The sequence below is a fragment of the Pongo abelii genome, chromosome 16 (genome assembly GCF_028885655.2).
Source record: "Pongo abelii isolate AG06213 chromosome 16, NHGRI_mPonAbe1-v2.0_pri, whole genome shotgun sequence".
Lineage (NCBI taxonomy): Eukaryota > Metazoa > Chordata > Mammalia > Primates > Hominidae > Pongo > Pongo abelii.
In genome coordinates this window covers 52,172,230-52,192,793 of record NC_072001.2, presented here as the reverse complement: position 1 = coordinate 52,192,793, position 20,564 = coordinate 52,172,230, and the positions used below count along the sequence as shown (strand labels likewise).

The 20,564-nt window shown below is 35.9% G+C and overlaps 1 protein-coding gene across 13 annotated transcripts in view; it reads right to left on the bottom strand.

Annotated features, from left to right (window-relative positions):
* GALK2 (galactokinase 2) overlaps positions 1 to 20,564 on the bottom strand; it is a 172,105-nt gene that overhangs the window by 59,465 nt on the left and 92,076 nt on the right.

Below are 20,564 nucleotides of genomic sequence, written 5' to 3'. Positions count from 1 at the left end.
CACCACCTGTGCCTCAGACTGCAGCTCTGCTCGCTTTCTCTCTTCACTTCATGATTCTTTCTATCCACATCTTTCAGAGGATATATTACTTATTTCTATAGCTGAAGTTTTAGCTCTGCAAAGCACTCTAGAACACTCTGCATTTTACATTGACATATGACATAGTGACTTTAAAAAATGAGTAATTTTTGGCTTGCACCTCCAACTCAGCTTTTACATCTCAACTGACACCACAAAGCCTTTCCCAAAACTACCCTTCCCCATTTAAATTGGGTTCTCCCTGTTCTCTCTCATAATCTGTTTCCTTCATAACATTTATCACGATCTGTGTACAGATATTTGTGTATGGTTGTTTAATATTAGTCTTCCTCCATTAGTCTAAGCTCCATGAGAGGAGGAGTCATTCTGTTCACCTTGTATCTCTAACACCTAAACTATTTGTTGATAAATGAATGCTGAATAAATGAATGAACAAATGAATATACAATGTCAACTCCCCATTTCCCTGCTAACCCACCATATTCAGAGACAAAAATCTTCCCCTAATAAATGAATATGTACCAAATTAAAATCCTGGAACTATGCAGTCATTATATGACACTGGCAAATCTTGGAGAGTGAAATGTCACTTTCTTTTGCTTCATTCAGAGTTTTATAATAGAAAAACCTATCTCATTCTTCTTTATATGTTTATGTGCTGAGATACAGAAAAAAAATCCAGAAAATTCATTATAGTCAATATTTTCCAACTTCCTTCTTTGATAAAAATATGAAAGAAGTAAGGATTTTACTTCTTTCCATTTTTCTGATTTATTCAAGGAAAATGTGCCAATAACTATCAAAACATCTATAATATGACCAACATGAAAAGGAGGAAATAAAGAACTAGAAAATTCCACTAAAATAGAAATAACATGTTATCACAGAAATGGCATTATGTGTAGAAGAAAAAGAGTTTATGTGATAAAACCATCCAAGACATACCCAAACAGATTTCCCAGTCTGTTACTAGAAACACTGCTGCCATTATTGAAGGGATTGGTATTCCCCATTGGACTGAGACTCTGGAGACAGAAGACCTTGACAAAGATTCTTTGCTTGCCCAAACTTTAGTCATGCTCCTGAACCAGCTACTAGGCCCATCTGTTCACCTTGCTAAATCAGTTTAGTGAGAACACCCCACCCTCAATATCTGATCACCCTTGATATATGATAAGGTTCCTCATCTTCCACCATCCCCCAGGTAATGACTGATCACCTTGGCCTGCATTCAGCAAGAATCCTTTTAGGTCAGGTTAGCTGGAATCCTCATTACTCCTGATGTTTAATTTCCCATTCACTGGCTCCTACCCTGCTCCTTCGCTACAACTTCCCATCTGGCCATGCTGTATTCAGAGTTGAGCCCAATTTCTCTCTCCCATTGCAAAATCTCATCACAATGGTCCTTAAGAAAGCCTGCTTTGCCATGTTTTAACAAATATCGTTGAATATTTTTTTCTTTAACACCCTTTACCCCTTTACTTGGCTCAAGTACCTCCCTTCCATACTGGTTTTTAGTTCATCATCTCTTGTTCCTCCCAGGTCCCAGTCACTACTCTCAATCCCCTGAAATTAATACAGTAGTTATAAAACTCACCGTAATGGACCCACATGAGATGTCTAGCCACCCTCTTCCCATCTCTACACTTTCCTGGGGACACTGAACTCTTTTTCCTCCTTCTTAGCACTCTACCTCCAACTATTAATACCACAAGGTTATAACAATATAACTCATAATTGCCAGATTCACACACATACACCCAATCTCCCATCCACCCAACAAAATGCTTTATCACCATTCATAGATCCAGGAGTGGGTAGCTGGCTGAAGACACTAACCAGATTCCCTTCTAGAGTTCCTTCTTCAGAAAAATCTTCCCAATGGGGAAAGAGTCAGTTTTAAGCGATCTATGTCTATCTCATATGATCATAGAAGCTGTCAGCAGCCATATTTTCTAAAATGGAGACCAGAGAAATAGAGGAAGCTGGTCTGAAGATTAAGAAGAATGAAACAGACAAGCAAAACAGAGAGCAAGACAAGTGAGAGAGGCAGTCTTAACAACACTTAGGTTTCTCGTTTCTGTGCATTCCTGAAACCCAGCTCCATTATATTAGACTGCAAAATGACCACAAATTCTTCCCCTCTCTGTTTCCGTTCCCTTGCAATGTGACTTTGCAGCTCCTCCCATCAAAAGATGAAATGTGTTTCTCCACTCATTAAATCTGGGATAAAACTTGCTTTGCTCAATTTGGATAGAGGCATATGAGATATAAACAGAAACTTGAAAAGCACTTATACATTGGAGCTTGCCCTCTACCTGTTCTTGGAAGCTGGAGATCTCCACTTGGACAAGCCTGGACTAGCCTGGAGGATGATAAACATGTGGCCCAAGTCCTCCTATCATGTCGGCTGACAGCCAGCCAATCCAGAAGCAGAACTGCCAACCTGACCAGCAGCTGAGATCAGATGTCTTAACGAGTCCAGCCAAAATAGACAGAATTATTGTCAAGCTGAACCCAGTCCAAGTGGTGGTTGTCTTAAGCCACTATATTTTGAAAAAATTTGTTACACAGCAAAAGCTAACTGACATACCCTCCTTTGCATTTTAGGACACATACTTAAAGCAAACAGTCCTTTTTTAATGAAGCTGGCTTGAGTGGGCTATTTTTCCTTGCTAGCAAGAATCTTAAAAACTCACATGTGCTTTTGGAATATTTTATCTTCACAGAAGCCCAAAGAATATTCAAACATTCAAACAATTTTAAACATTTTGTTCCATTCAGTTAAAAAAAATGGAACTACTCACTTTATCCTTCCCTGAGGTCTATGATCATCTTCTCCATAGCTTATCAATTTTTAGTATATATATATATATATGCTTCCAAATAAATGTGCTTCTGGGGATATAGTAACAGGAGAAAACAGACCAGAATTCTAAACCCTTCTCATTTTCTACTTGCTCTTTCACTACAACTAAATTCAAGGAGCATCTCCTCTGGGGAACTTTTCCTGGCCTCCTGGGATCTGAGTTACATACTTTAACTCTGCTCTATTACATCATGTGGGTGTATAGCACAGTGGTTAAAACATGTGAGTTTCCTTCTCTGCAAAATATAAATTATAATAATTACCTACTTCATTGTGTCACTGTTAGGATTTTAAAAGCCTAGCATATAGTTAGTGCATCAATATCCCACCACCTCAGGATCTTTATATCTACCATTCCTTCAGCCTGGAATGCCCTTATCCCAAAATCTCTGCTCAAATGTTACCTCATCAGACAGACCTTCCCTCACTTCCTTAAAATATACTAATACCCCCTGCCACTCTCCATCTCAAACCCTGCTTTTTCTTCAAGGCTTTTACCACTTTAGGTTATCTTTTCACTTATTTCTTTTCTATCACCCTTCTTTCCCCACTTAATTGTAAGCTCCATGAGAGCAGGCACTGCATTTTAGTAATTCCTCTACCCCAGTGCCAAGAATAGTGCCTGACACAAAATAGATATGTTATTAAAAATTGTTAACTGAATCAACATATGAGCTAAATGTAGTCTGAGTTGTAATATTTAAAGATACAAAGATTTTATTTTCCTCACAATACTTAAGGTGACCGTGAGTCCAATATTTGGTTGTATAAGATTATGGATAATTTTCTTTAATTTCTAATTGAATAAAATTTTATTTTATTTAATTATAATTAAAATTAAAATTAAATAAAATAATCCATAATCTTATAAAATAGAATATACTGCTTTTACAGTTAAAAAATTTTTAAGGAACATATAATCATTTCTAATGAGATCAGGAAAAACCTAGGGTTATTAAGAAATATAGTTTCACCCATTTAAGATGTGCTGTATTTCCCACTTCTACCCATGGCTTTGGGAACACCCAGCTCATGAACTAGCCCTCAGTGCTAAAACTCACACTTGAAAACTGTATTCTCACTGCCATTGCATTCAGTCAATATTTATAATTTTTAACTACAACACTTTAATTAGAATATATTTAATTGATCTTAAATTTCTGATAAACAAAAACTCTAACTTTACTAGTTATAATAGCTATGTAATGCCTATTCTTTACACTAAAGGAGAATACAATCAGGGATAAAAGAGAGGTTTCCACATGCATCCAGAGATATTTATGCCTTTAGAAACATCTCCATTTTGGGTAGCCAATTATATTATAGGAGTGCATCCCATTTCCTTGCCTCTGTTGCTCCTTTACCACCTCCCTGTGTAATAACTCCTTCATCTGAGAATGTAAGAGGCAGGTGACAAAATTCAGCAAGTTCAAATGTGACATCCAAGAGGAACAGTCTTTACTAGAACTGTTACTATGACAACTTTACTAATTCACGTGCTTAAATGTATGGGATTTATGTCTGTATATAACAGACAAAGCCTATTAGCAACTAGGAGGAACCCAGCAACTAGCACAAATGCCTAAAACTAATAATGATAGTCACCAGCCAGTGTGGCAGAGACACCAACAACTCAGAATAGACATCAGCCATAAGAGAGACAGGAGAGAGACCAGTGGATCAACCCTGCCTGGAACATAGTAACTCCTCAGTAAATGTGGATAAATGAATAAATCCTCTGGATTAAACCAAATTGTAAAATTGATAGAATCTCAAGTTAAAACTCAAATAATTATTTATGTCATCACCAGGAAATTATCGTGTTGCAAATGAGATTACACTTTTTTTAATTAATTCAGTTAGGCACCATACTGCCTGATCTAAATCAGTTGTGATTTGAGTCTATGGGGATCCAAACATTTAAAAAATAAATAGTCTCTATGCTTGAAAACCCCATGATGGTCTAGAGGGAAACATCTTTACAATACAAACTGAGAAGCGCTATAGTGAAGTTAAAAGTTAATAGGATATTGACATCTTACAGGCCAAGGAGCTTTAATCAAGGGGGCAACAGGGGAGAATCTATTTAACCAATTACATCTGGCTAAAGCTTGCAAATTGACACGGATGGTACTGAGTAAGCAAATATACGTGAATGGTTCAGTACCAGCAATACAACTATCTGTCTGCCTCCTGTAGATAAGGAAAGGACTGCACTGTTTATCTTTTCTTTCTTCCAATGTGCTAACTACATGACTAGAGAAACCTGAAAAGATCAAATAACAATCAAATGATGGTTCCATCAACACCACCCATCTGGAAAGAAAGGCCAAAACACATAAGAAAGCATGCACATGAAAGGCAGCTATCTGCCCATGTCAGGGCTCTCTTAAGCCCACCTGTTCCCTGCAGAAGCTCTGGCTTATACCAATTTATCTAGACGGGCTACAGTATCATTTTTACAGTCATATATACTACTCATCAGCCTCTTTTAATCTAACACAGAGCTCTAGAGAATTAAGCCTGTGTAGCATAAACCCCTTAAAAGATTACAATAATTACAGACACAAAGACATGTAAATATTTGTTAGTCAAACCAAATTCACGTTGCCTGGTATTTTCTTTGGAGCCTGCCCATGTCATTATACTGAAATGTGATATATACAAACCCTAAGTGACTGCAAGTGAAATAATGTAACCCTATATACACAGTGGCAGTTTAAAATTACATCTGCTTTGGTTATTTTTATGTTAGACATCTCAAACAGTTTATTCCAAGCTTAGTACATTTTGTTTCCTAAACAAAACAATGAAGAAAGTGAATAGACTTAAATAGCAGTGCAATAATGAAGAATTGAAATTCCTTGACAAAGTTGAGAATTTGTGATTTTTAAGTCATCAGTATTTTTCACTCATTTGACAAACATGCATTATTATATTTATTAAAACATGTAATAGAAGACTATGTTATAGTCTCTATCGTCACTTTTAATACACTTTTAAAGAACTTTTATTAACAAAAACTCCACCTTTATAAAAGGGAATTCATATGACATACCTAAACTATGGCATTAGTTTGATAGGCAGCAGATCTCTACTTATCTCTGTGTATTAAATAATGTTAAGTATAATTGGAGAAACAGAAACCATGTGATGCAATTCACCAAGAAGGACATCCATCACCTATACAGTATTCTTGGGGGAAAAAACCTTTGTCTCAATCTAATAATAAGGCAACCGTCTGACAAATCCAAATTCAGGAAATTTCAACAAAAAAATTTGGCCTGGACTCTTCAAAATTGTCAGTGTCATAAAAGACAAAAAAATGTTGGGGAACTGTTCTAAAATAAAGTAAACTAAAAAAAATGAAAAAAAAAACAAATGCAATGATGATACTAATTAAATCCAATTATTGGTAAAACTGAGTATTATTGTGAGTAGTATTTAATTCCTTTCTAATTTTTCAGATCCAGAATGTATTCAATTATCTTGAATAAGTAAATTCTCAATCAGAAAAAATTAAAAGAAAGAAAAAGAACAAGAAAAAGAAGTTCTAAAGGACATTACTATTGAGACAACTGGGAAATTTGAATATGAACTGCATATTATATAATAATATTGTATCAATGTTAAATGTTCCAATGATATAGTGTGGCATGTTAAAGAATGCCTTGCTTTGAGGGGATGAATATTGATGTACTCAGAGGTGATGTTCGCAATTAATTCCCAAATGGCTCAGAAAAAAAAGTAGAGAGAAAGATAAAGCAAATGTGGCAAAATGTTTCCAAGGATCTATGTGAAAGACATACATGTTCATTGCCTCTTCTTGCCTCTTCTATACTTTTGAAATTTTCTCATAATTAAAAGTTGGAAAAAAAATTTTAAGTGGTACATTAACAATGCATCTAATCATGTGTGTGAGAGAGATGTAACACTGCTGTCAATAGATAACAATATTATCCCAAATAATTGAAGAAAATCAATGAAAACTTCTAAATATAAAAGCACCCTGCATTAACACATAGGTTTCTGTGAACTATCCCTAAAAAATCTACATCTTTTAAATTTTTCCAATAAATTTCTTCCTTTATCACCAAATTTTCTTTTATCCAAATTTTCTGCTTTATCACCAAATTTAAACCATAGTGACATTATTTGAAGAATTATTTATAAAACCTGATGAGAATTAAAATATTTTGTCATGAAAATAAATATAAATACAAATTAAATTATAAAAATAAAAAGTAGCACTTTCATTACAATGAAAAGGTCTTGACAGCATAAAGAGTCCTGATTGCTTAGATTTTTGCTTATATTTTACAAAGCAATAACATAATTTTATCAGAAGAAGAAATAATCAGATAATCTCTGAATGCCTTTGTAACCACAGGACTCATCACCAATTTTACTTTCCCTGTAACTTACTTAAAATATAAGAGATTTATGGTCTTTGATGGTCATAAATAAATTCCACAGGGTCTTGTTTCCCTTTAATTTACATAAATACAGTCAAAATTAACAACCAGTTGTTAATTCATCCAAATATAGTACTAACACTAGGGGAAAATGGCTGCTTTACAGATGAAGGTAGTTCACTAATTCAACCCAATCCAATTACTTGCCTCCTTTATGTCAGACACTGTAAAGATGCTCATAAGAAAGTGATACAATCATCTCTCTTTAGGGAGAAAAGTTTTAAGGTTATTTACAATTTGCCAGACTAACTGCACTTCTTTTATTCTTAACAAATTTATATGTCCTTCAAGATTGAAAATTCATCCCTATTGTCAATACCAGTGGCTGACCCAAGATCCAGAAGGGCTGAATGGAACGTAAGCCTATCCACCCAATGACTGTGCCCCTCAACAGTTTTGTGTAGTTGTTGTTGATGATGATGATGATGATGATGCTTGGTGTTCTAAGGTCCAAAGATGAAATGGGGACAACATTAATATACTATAAAAGTGAAATCTTCCATATCTTTTTGATATAACATAAAATCTAGAGTCCTAAGTAAACACTCCTATAGCTAGGCTCCAGGAAGTCTCTGAGAGGCAGGGCTCTGGTCTAAGAAGTTGGCAGTTGTACGTTACTTAACAGAGTTAAATGGCCTATCATATGGATCATGGTATAGTTCTTTGAAACTTTCCAAGTGCTAAACAAATGCTAAGTTACATTATTCATGATTCAAAAGTGTATGTCTTACTGCACAAATGCTATTGGAAAAAATATTCCTGCTGGCTGCTCTGCCTATGGAGTAGTGATTCTTTTATTCCTTTAGTTTCTTAATAAATTTGCTTTCACTATTAAAAAAAAGAAAAAAAAATTCCTGCTTACAATACAAATCAGTCACAGTTTTGGTTCTTCTGAGTAAGCTTCTAAAGATAAAAGGTCACACCTGTAGTAGACAAGAGAACCCTGGGATCCATTTAGTGGAGAATGTGGCTTACTCCTGAGAGATGCTAAGTAAAATCCCTGAGTCTATGAGGCTCCCTGTGTCCAAGTACTTCAAAACAAAATGAGAGATTATAGAGTATTTTTAACTCAAGGAAGATAAAATTGAATGCACATATAATGATCCTAAGCTATATGTGATTAAATATGACTAAAGTGACTTTTGCTTCACAATTGTTAGTTTAAAAGAAGTCAAACAGAAAATTAGTTTGAGCAGGGATAAATATTTGCAACATATAATAGATGAATGGTTAGCATATGAAGAGTTCTTATAACGTAATAAGATGATTGATAAATACTCCAGGAGAAAATGAGCTGAGTTGATATACAGCCAAAACAAAAAATGCAAGTGATCAATAAAAGACATGGAAAAGATTAAACATTTAAACTATCTAATTAAACTATTTAATAATTAAAGAAACGGCCATGACAACATCTTTCAGATTAGGAAAGATTAAAAAGATTGATAGAACTTTAGTAGTAGGGAAACAGATCCTCTCATGCAATGTTGCTGCATTGCTGGTAAAATCTTTCCGGATTGGGCAGTGTATTTCAAAAGTTAAAATTATCATATCTTTTAACCCAGTAACTTTATGTTCTGGGATTTACGCTAAAGAAAAAAGTGAATAAGTATGAAAATAATTGTCTACAAGAATATTCATCAGAGCCTTCTTTATAATAGTGGAAACTTGTAAACAACCTACATTTCCATCATAGAGGTCTAGTTAAATAAATTATAGCATATCCTTATAAAGAAATATTATTAAGTATTAAAACTGATATTATACAAAACCCTGGAAACAACTGAAATGTCCAATAGTCAGGCCAATTTTAGAACATTGCCATCACACCAAAATCTACAATTGGGCATTATAGTATGACCATATATTAGAAAACAAGGCAGCCATTAAAGAGAATGCAGTATATGTAGATGTGCTGACATGGAATGATTCCCAATTTATGGTTTTAAGTGAAAAAGCAAAGCAAGGGGAAAGACGTGTGTGTATGTGTGTGTGTGTATAATTTTTTTTTTTTAAGACGAAGTCTTACTCTGTCGCCCAGATTGGAGTGCAATGGTGTGATCTCAGCTCACTGCAACCTCTGCCTCCCAGGTTCAAGCAATTCTCCTGCCTCAGCCTCCTGATAGCTGGGATTACAGGTGCTCACCATCATACCCAGCTAATTTTTTGTATTTTTAGGAGAGACAGAGTTTCACCATGTTGGCCAGGCTGGTCTCAAACTCCTGACCTCAAGTGATCCACCCACCTTTGCCTCCCAAAGTGCTGGGATTACAGGCATGAGGCACCGTACCTGGCCAATATATACATATATTTATATATAAAATTTTCCTGGGTGTTTTACAAAAAGGGGAAACATATGTATATATTACATTGGATAGAGTATTTCCGGAAGGATTCATTAAAAATCTTTAACAGTGGTTGATCCTACGGCTGAAGAAAGTCTTGCTATTTTTTATGTTTAGGAAGTATAGGACATAGAGAAAAATATATAAAGCATAAAAATAAAGCTCAATAATTTGTCACAAAGGAAACATCCTTGTAACTACCATCAAGGTTAAGAAATGAAGCACTTAGAATCAGAGTGGAATGATGGTTGCTGGTGCAGGGTGAGGTGGATGGGGAGTTACTAATAAACTGGCATAAAGCTTCAGTCAAACAAGCTGGACAAGCTCTAGAGATTTGCTCTACAACATTGCCCCTATAGTCAATGATAATGTATTATACATTTAAAAATTTGTTAAGAGGGTAGATCTCATGTTAAGTGGTCTTGCCACAATAAAAGAAAAGAAAAAGGAATGAACCTCTGCCAGCACTCTAGAAGGTCCCTTCATGTCTCTACCTAATCATTTCTCTTCCCTAATTCCCAAAGGCAGTCATTATACTGAATTATACTAATTTGCTAAGAGTTTTTACCATGAATGCATGATAAATCTTATCAAACTCTTTCCTTTATATATCAAGATGACATGTTTTATTGTTAATATGGTAAATAACACTGATTGATTTTTAAATGATAAACCAACCTTAAATTCTTAGAATAAACTCATCTTGGCCACAACGTATTAGCCTATCATATTACCAGATTAAATTTGTGAACATTTTGTTCAGAATTTTTTGCATCCAATGTCATCAGAGAGATTGACCTGTAATTCTCTTTTCTTGTGATGTCCTTGTCAGGTTTGGTATCAAGGTATCACATTTGGTTTGGCAGAAAGGTTTTACTGGCCTCATAATACAAGTTGGGAAGTGTTCTTTGTTTTCATATTCTTTGGAAGAATTTGTATATGCTACTTTTGCATGACATTTCCATTTTTATGTTAATCTAATCTCCCTACTGAAATTATAAACTTCTAAGGCCCAAAGACTGTATCTAAGGTTTCCTATATCCTGAGAATCCAACCCTTTGCTTTGGATATAGTAGGATTTCAAAAAAATATCTTTATAACCTTGACAAAGAGTATAAAATCTGTCAACCTATTTAAAAAATCCAATTCACATTAATTATATACATGAAAATGTATACAATTTACTTCCCTGTCTTTTAGGACATCAGAAGGATCACAGAATGTTAGGGCTGGGCCTCATCTCCAGGGTGTTCCCGATGTCTATGATACTGATTATATCAGACAATATGGTATAATTACATTATACCACAGGTAGCAGCATGGCTGAGTAGAAAAGTATCTATTTTGGATCAAAAATATGTGAGCTGGAATCCAGACAACTCTACTTACATGTGATTTGTCTTTGGTGACATTATATAAATTCTCTGAGCCTCATATTTTCCTCTGCAAAATTGAAATAGTAGTAAAACTTATTTACAAGACTACCACAAAGTCAGAGGTGATGTGCATAAAACATCTAGGTGCTTAACAGTAATTTTTTTAAAAAGACATCTTTTACTCTCATGAAAATTCTAACATAAAACTTTAAATTCATATTTTGCAGTAATAAGCTCCAAATCTTTGTGTCTCTAATACTGCAGTGCATGCTTTAACCAGTCTCATTTATTAACCTTTTCTCTTTGAATCACTTTCTTCTCCACACAATATGATTTGGCTCCTTACTCTTCCCATGACCACTGTTAGAAATGTTTTTTCCCCGGTGCCATAAAGAAATAGCACTCGAACATAAATTTAATTTCCTCAGCAAGGCCATTTTTACTTTCTGCAGAAAGCGTACACTCGCCAGCAGTTTTACCACAAGAGTACACCGAACAAAGGAGACAGAGTCATTTATAATTTGACGCGTCCACCCTACTGCTATGTCCGGTTTCCATTGGCTAGAATGGGACCTCACATTCTGTATTTGTCCCGATTGGCTAGCAACTTAGAACTTTTTGAAAGAGGCACAGGCAGACGAGAACAAAGGAAGGAGGAAGTAACTTGTGGAATGCTGAGAAAGGTAAAAACACCTCCAAATAAGGAATAGGAACAGGCTATGACCTAATGCCCGCTTGGACCAGTATAATCATGCCAGGGCAAATATTTAGGCTAAATTGTGGGAGCTAAGAACATAAAGTACATTGATTTCTTTATTAGAGCTAGCAGATATTTAAGAATGTTAGCACAGCTCTTTGAATAAATTTTGCTTCTAAGAGAAGTACTATTTATTCCTAATTAGACAGGGAGGAGAGTCTCTTTGAAAAGGAACTTCTACTTTACTTTTTATACCACCAATACAGTCAATAAAACTTCATACAATTACAAAAACTTCCCTGACTACTAATTTATTTTCCTACCTTACCTATTTTCTTGCTGAACTCTTTCCCTGAACTTCATCAAAATCTCCTATCAGGAAGGTCAGAGAACTGTAGGTATTAAGCCAGTTTAACTGAGTCATGCTTGTGAAGTTAAAGGAAGAACTATTCTCACCCTCATTTCAGAAACAGAAACTGAGGCATAGGGAAGTTATCACAAGTTACAGAGCAAATTGGACACAGAGGGGACAAAGTTAAGTCAGCCTTTCATTGTCTTCCTTACTCTATCAAATATTAGTCTGGGAGTCAGCATAGGTAACTCTTGACCAAGATGGCTACCATAACTTCTGTGAAACAGAAATGCATGAAAATAAATGAAAAACACTTCTGAATTTGGTAGGGGGGTTATCTATCCTTGTATTTTCATCTTTAAGTTATTTTCAATGCAGACAACTGATGTAGTAGGTAAAGGCTATGCACATATGTGTAGTACTTAATATCACTTGCATTGTTCCAGTTAATTATTTAAATACTGTATAAGACTTAACTTATTGTAGGGTGCAAGTCAAAATCTGGAGGCCTTGAAACACAGTCACTGAGTAATAACGATTTAAGGATCACAACAAAAGTTCAAAACACAACCAGGCATACATATGAATTTGTAGCAACAGTGGTTTCATTTGAAACCACTTGCAAACAGTGACCCACACTCCTCAAATCTGCTGTTCCCTAATTATGCTTGTTTGCCTTCGTTTATGCTAAAGGTAAACAAGTATTTAGCCTAGAAAAGAAAACAGAAAAAAAACTCAGAAGTGACCCAATGTCTGCAAAGACAAATAGCTTAGTGTCACATCACCCAAGTGAATCCAAACTACTCAAAATCATTAAATAAATGATTCAGTCTCCAATCCTACTCCTAAAAAAGGATACAACCAGAGGATCTCTTTTAATTGACAAAACTATGTGAATGGTTTTGTATTTACATTATTAACCTAAAACTTAGAACACATTTAAACACAGGCCACCCACAGCTAACACTATAGCTTCCTGGTTTTTGTACCAGTGAGCACATGGCTTCAGTCCACGTTCAACACTTAATTAAGAGATTCTTTTCAAAGATTGTATTCTGGATTTACCATCTTTTCAGAGGCCATACTGCTGCAGTTCATTAGCACTCAACATCTGGCTGGAATGTTTTAAACTACTATTTTCCTTAACCATTATATGGATGAGGTTTCATTATGCTAAGCAAACTGAAACAATGTCCTTATGCGGACTTCTAAGCATAATAATTAGTGACAGTGCAAATTGATTTCTGATTTTTCTTATACCATGTAACAAACTATTAAAACATTCAAATCATAGTTTATATAATTGTGAGATCCTTTTCATTTTATAACATAGACATGCCTTTATTCTTTAGGCACAAGGTCTTATTCTGAAGGCCAAGAAATATTTCACTGAAATGCAGCTATATGTGAAGAAAAATATAGTCTTGTACTTTCTCAAGGAAACAGCACTTATAAACTCAGAAAAGTGAAAATGTGGACATATTTGGCACAGAACTTTGAACATTCCACTTACTCTGTTTATGAACCTTAGAGGTCTCCAGTACAGTACGGATTTCAAACTTCAAAAACACTCCCCTGAAAAGAGTATCAACCCATGTCTATATAACTAATTTGCCCCTGAAATGAAGTTAAGTAAATCTGCTCAGGGACTTAAGCAACTAGAAAGCATCCCTGTAGTCAAAAAGTTTTTAAAAGGAATTTCATGAGGCTGCATGAGAATTTCTAGGCCTTGGCTGACACATATTTATAAGTCTGGCTCAGAGAACTGTTAAAATACACTTATGGGTTCACTCTGCCTGAAATGCCCTTGGGCCCCTCCCAGTGCTTTGCTTCCCAGCCTTTCCTTCCTTTAACATTTTCTTAGAACTCACCAATTACTTGAAATTGTCCCTGTTTAACTTCACCAAGGAGACATTATTTCAACCTCTTTATTCATTTACATATAAAATACCTTACATTTTGTATGAGATTGATGGTCAGTTAATAAATCTTCTGTTACTATTCCACTACATGCATTTAAGTTCCATAAGGGCATTGACCATTTGTCTTCCTTCCTTCTTTTCTTTTTTCTCTTCTCTTCTCTTTTCTTTCTTGTTTCCTCTCTTGCCACTGTCAGGGGTATGGTATAATACTCCCAGGTAAAAGAACTTAATCCATGTAAATCACATCTTGCCATCCCCAGCTCACAGCCCTCCAAAAGTTTTCCATTACACTTAGAATGAAAGCCAAAGAAGATGCTACACACCATGGCCCTTGACCAACTCTCTCAATTCACCTCCCACCTCTCCCCGCTTCTCTCTCACCACACCCCAACCACAGGGACCTCTTATTCCTGAGACATGACAAACTCTCTTTCACCTTAGGGCTTTTGCACTTGCTGTTCCCTCTGACACTTTTTCTCAGCTGCTCACTCCCTAAGGTCTCTGTTCAAATGTCCTCTTCTCGGAGAGAACTTCTCCTAACTCCCTAGATAAAATATACGATTTCCCTTAACTACGGCCTAGCTGATATTATATATTTATTTGTATAGCTTTTCATTATCTATCTCATACCATCACTTCTGCCAATATGGAAACTCCATAAAAGCAGGGGCACTTCACTGGTTTTATTCACAGTTGTATTTCCAGTGCCTAGAACAATGCATGGCATATAGTAGGTATTCAACAAGCGCCACTGAATCACTGCTTTCAAGTGGTAGGTTAGGAAGTTTATACTGTCTTCTTCTCTTGAAAGCACTCCTCACAAATCTAGTATTATACATGTTATTCTGGGCTTCCCAGTACAGGATTCTTGATGCCATCTAAGAGATTCCCCAGCTTCCTCAGTGAACTATAACTCTCAAAGGAAGGTTTTATGTCCAATTCATATTCTGGGTAACTCAGAATCATGTAAATTGTGTTTTTGACAAAATGCCAGAGATATCCACGTACAAGAATTCTCCCTTACCCCACTATTCCTGGCTGGCTCTTTCAGTCTTCATCAACCAAGATAATATGGGTTTTCTCTTCCTTAGACTTCAGTATGGGGGATGCAGCTCAACCCTATACTTCTCTACTGTACCTCCCAGATCCTCCAAAGTGGGTTTTCTGAATATCACCTGCTCAGTCTACAACCTCATGAATTCAAAATCTACTCCCAACCCCACACCAGCAGAGGGAGGAATTTGTGGATAGATGCTAGTCTAACACACCTTACTACCCAAGACTAGCTTTTAGAGTTAAAACCTGTTTCCCAAGTAGACCAGCTATTTCTATTCTAAGATTCCTAAGAGGCACTTGGTCCTTTCTTCTTGGCCTCCAAGGACAACTCCAAGAACAGACAGAAACTGGACACCAGAGCAACCCAAATCCCATTCTTAAAAAATACAGGAATACCTTGTTGAACACCTCAGCAACTAACATTTTCTTGGTGAAAGATTTCTTGATTTTTGATACCCAAACTTCATAGAATGTTCATATCTCTCAAAACAACACTTTCTGAAAGGTGTTTATGTAGGAGAACGTACATATTTATACCCTAAAACCTAAACACAACATTGTTAACAAAATAGTATGCAGAGTACTGAAACACCAGGTGTCAATACAGAAGACATACCGGTATTACTATATAAAGTAACTGCTTGTTAACAACCATATTAATTGTTTAATGTTCAAGAAAATTGGTTTAAGCATTTTTCATGCTACATCTGTGTGACTTATATAAAGAAAGTTTTACTGTATTTTTGTAACATTGTAGGAAATTAGTTAGAGGTTTTGAGTTGAGGAATAATGCATTATACTTTTTCCTATTTAAAAAAAAATAGGCCCTTGCTGAATAATTTTGTGCAGAACATCTGATTTGTTGGAATGGACTACTGCCAGTAAATGGAAGATGCCTGTATTTTCTTGGATTCTTCCACCCAAAACCCATCAACAGACCTCACCCTAGGCCGTTGATTTGGTCACATTCCAATAGCCCATCTGTTCTCAATCTCTAGCCTTGACTCATTGAATCCCTTCTCATCTCTTCATCTTCCAGGTTCCCCCAGGTATGGTCATACAGGTCATCTTACTTTTCATTCTATTTCCATTCTTATTTTTCATTCTATTCAGTTCTTCTCTCTATCCTTTATTTTACTTTCACCAAAGTGATATTTGTGTATAATCTAAAAGATTAAATAGAGGTAAAAGGCTTCTAACAACAACAAAGGCAGCCCCTAGCTCACTCTGTCATCCCTATCCCCAATGCAATGTGTACAGTGGCAAATACTTTTGGCTCTTTGCTTTTGCTTCCAATTCCAAATAACATTGGTAAATGTTATTGCCTGTTGTTTCATTTTAAACATTATTTATTGCTTTCCTATTATGGTGAGTGAGGATTTTAGCTTTCTTACATCCACCTTTCCTTTACCCTCCTCCACCTTTCTCAATAAAGTTATGCCCAAAATTTTGCTTAAATTCATATTTGGTGTGTTAATTACTGAGATTATTGTTCCCTTACGAGCAAAAAAAAATGGTTGATTTCATTTCTGTTACAAACTTTTTTGTTTTTCCTATATTTAGTAATTGCCCCATTTCTTCATTTGCTTAGATTTATATATCTAGCTGAGCTTTGTCATATCCTACAACAGCTCTGTGAAATTACTCTGAATCCATTTTCCACATGGTTAAACATATCAGATTTACCAGTTTTTTTGGCTTTTTCTTGTTTTACTGATAAGATTTATAAGTTCCATTTTTCCCTCTCCTCATTTTAATCTGCACTGCTTTCTAAGCTGCTGGATATTATGGGTGTTATGTTGGAATTCCCCTCATGTTCTATAAATACCAATGTTCTATAAATACCCAACTCCTCTCTCATGTATTGGATTTCTCATTTCCTAGTTCCCATGCGATCTTCTTTCTTGGTTTACTCCCTAGTTTTGGTGGATTACATCCTCTAGACTTTTACACTTTACATGTTGAAAATGTTTTACTATACTCTCACATTTTATTAATTCATTTAAACAGATAGCCTAAACTAAAATTTATTAATATTTTAGAGACATTTATCAACTGCCTTTATCTTCCAATACTGTTTTTGAGAAATTAGTTTACATTCCTGATCCTTTGATTATGATTTCTTTCCCTTCTTTTCTCTTGCTCTGTCAACTAGCTTTTAGTGTCTTTTCTATAAACACTCAAGTTTCAAAATTTCCAGATGATATTCTTTGGTTTGGCCTTTTACATTTATTATACCAAACACCCAGGGAGCCCTTCCAATTCGAATTCACATTTTCACTTTGGAGAAATATTATTTTAAAAAAAATAATCTTCTGGACAGATACAGTGGCTCACACCTATAATCCCAGAGCTTTGAGAGGCCGATGAGGGAGGATCACTTGAGATCAGGAGTTTGAGACCAGCCTGGGCAACACAGAGAGGCCCCAACTCTATTTTTAATAATAAGAATAATTTCTAATAACTGTTTTTTCTGTTTTTCCTTACTAGTTGGATGGATTTCTGGAATTGATCCATAAATTTTCCTGTTTTTCTCTCTTATTGTCCAGCTCTTTTACTCCCTACTATATCAGAGAGTTCTTCCAGTCTGTTCTCTTTTTTTGATACAAGGTCTCACTGTGTTGCCCAGGCTGGTCTTGAACTCCTGGGCTCAAGCGATCCTCCTGCCTTAGCCTCCCAAAGTGCTGAGATTGCAGGCATGAGCCACCATGCCCAGCTATTTCCTATCTTTTTGCTAAATTTTGTCTTGTTGTCATATTTTTAATATGCAAAAGCTCTATCTTATCGTTGGTTCCTTTTTTAAAAAAGTAACACTATTATTTTTCAAGGACTTAACATTTTCTTTTATCTCTCTGAGGACATCATGTCTTTGATTCTTCTGCTCTCAGCATTGTCTCTGTTTCATCTAGGTTCCTGTTTTCTCTGTTTTTTTGTTTGCTTGGTTCATTTTGTAGGTTTTCTTCCAAAATCTTACTATACTTTGATGCCCTATCATATTTAAGAGTGAGTCACTAAAAAGCTTATTAGAAGCTTTGTAAATGGGCTTCTAACAAGGTCATAGAGGAGCTGGAGAAGGGGGTCACCAAATGTCAGTATCTTTATGAACCATCTCTGGGATGGTTAAGTTTCCTTTGAGAAGGATCCTCCAACATTCCTGCTGGAGTGTAGGGTGGTGAGGTTGCCAGTGTGCCAGTAATGACTAGAAGAATGGAGCTAAGAATTTCATTTTTCAGATGCAGAATGTCCTCTAATCTCCCAGTTTTCAAGTCTTTCTCGTCCTGCCTTTCTCAGTGCTCAGTGTCCCCAAGTACAAATGATCTCTGGTTGTTTCTCCAGAGACTCCTGCAAAGGTAGGGGGAAATGGTCCAGGTGAAGAGAGGCCTTTTAGGGTCTAAATAGTCCTCACAAAGGCTTTCAGATAAATCCCCACCCACCATATTACCCTGCTTTCTTCCTAAGCCTTGCCAGAGAGCTGTGGGATGAGTCAGCTGCCTTTCCATCTGCAACTCCCTCCGCAGGCACTTGGCTCTGACCTTTCTCCATTCTCCTAAGTCATGTAACATTCCTCTATCCACTTTCCATCTTTGTATTTTGTGGTTTATGGTTATTTATGTCTCCTTGGCTTACCAAAGATAAAGCTTGTGCTTCCTTTTCTTATTTTCCCTGTTGTTTGGAAATGATTTTTGAGAAAAGAAGATTAATTTAGGGACACAGAAAAAGAGTAGGTAAGTCTTATTCTGACATGTTGAAATCAGAAGTCTCTAGATTTTCCTTTTTCATAGATCTTTTACCACATCATACTCTCTTGTACCAGTAACATTCTGATTCATAATTTCTGGCTTCCAGATTCTCTGGGTGATTAGCCATATTGTTTTCTGGTTTCAGATATGCAACATTTAGTGTATCAATGAATTAACAAGTTCCACATCTACTTATCACATCCCATCTGCAGTAATTGTTGTCTGCAACTGAATGGGGTTTACTGGATATAAAATAATAGGAAAGGCTTTAGTCACCAATCTGTTGTGGGACTTAGTGTCCTTATCAAATAGGCTGGTTATTTTCGGTTGTCCCTCTGTCCCTCTATTCTCACACTTCCCCTACCCCAAAAGGCTGACCTCTATGGACAATTCCCCTCAACTATTCCCACTCATTGCCATTTTCACCTGTGTCATTCTTTCTCTGCCTTGCTGCATTTCTGGCAACATTACTCTATATCCACAGCTCCTAAAGTATAATGGCTTCCAGCTTCACAAGAGAACCCTTCCTAGTTAGTTCCCTTGACCTTACCCACACCTCTGTAAAAGTCTCTTTATTAAACTCTCTTCAGTTATACCTAACATGTCATTTGTTTCCTATGCTAACACAAATACATCAGTAAAAGGAGCATTTTGAACTAGCTCATCTCTAAAGTCCCTTGAATTCTTATATTCTATGATTTTTACAAGAGTAAAATCACATGGCGTTTAAATTAAAGACTCTGAACAAATTACAGACTTCCTTTCATTCAAGATTCTGTCTCACTCCAGAAAAAAAAACTCTCCAAATAATTATGCTCAGTCCTTAGAAAATATAAATATTGTTAGTACAATTTAGACTAGCTGAGAAAGCCAGGATATACATATTGTTCCCTTTTTGCTTAGGCACTGCAGTAAGATAGTTCTGATAAAAAGTGTATTTGCTATTTCTGACTTTGAAAACAGACAATCAGAATTAATTCCAAGGGTTCAAGTGTTTATCTTCTTTTCTTCCTATTTCTTAGATATGTATATTATCAAAACACCAGAAAAATAGAAAAACTAAGTTTCACCAATCCTCCCATTAAAAGTGAAATGAATTCCTTGACTTCACACCCTCCTCCAAACACCAAATTATCTTTTTCCATGCATCACCAGACTTTTTGTATCCACTGAACTTTACCACTTTCTTACCCCTTATAGACCCTTCAACCCACTTCCATCTAAAACTGCTCTTGCCAAAGTTTTGTACAACTTCGTTGTTGTGATATTCAATGGATACTTCTCAGAACTTGTGGTAACCGCTCAGAAGCATATGACAACACTACCACTCCTTTCATGAAACATTATCTTCCTTGTCTTTGCTGTTGCCTCACCTTTCTGGTTTTTCTCATACTTACTGGACTACTCCTCAATCCCTTCAGTGGACATCCCTTCCTATGCCCATTCCTCAAATGTTCATGCTTCTTGGGGCTCTGTCCTAGTTTTCCTTATCTTTCCACCTATATTCCACCACCAGGTATCTTGATCCACTCCTATGGCTTCAAAAACAATGATAAACTAATGATTCTCAAATGTACCATCTCAAGTCCAGATCTCCTCCTGACCTTCATATTTTTTTCATAACTAAATACTAAATAACTCCATCAGTATGCCCACAGATTCCTCATACTCAACATTTCAGCTTCCACTCAAA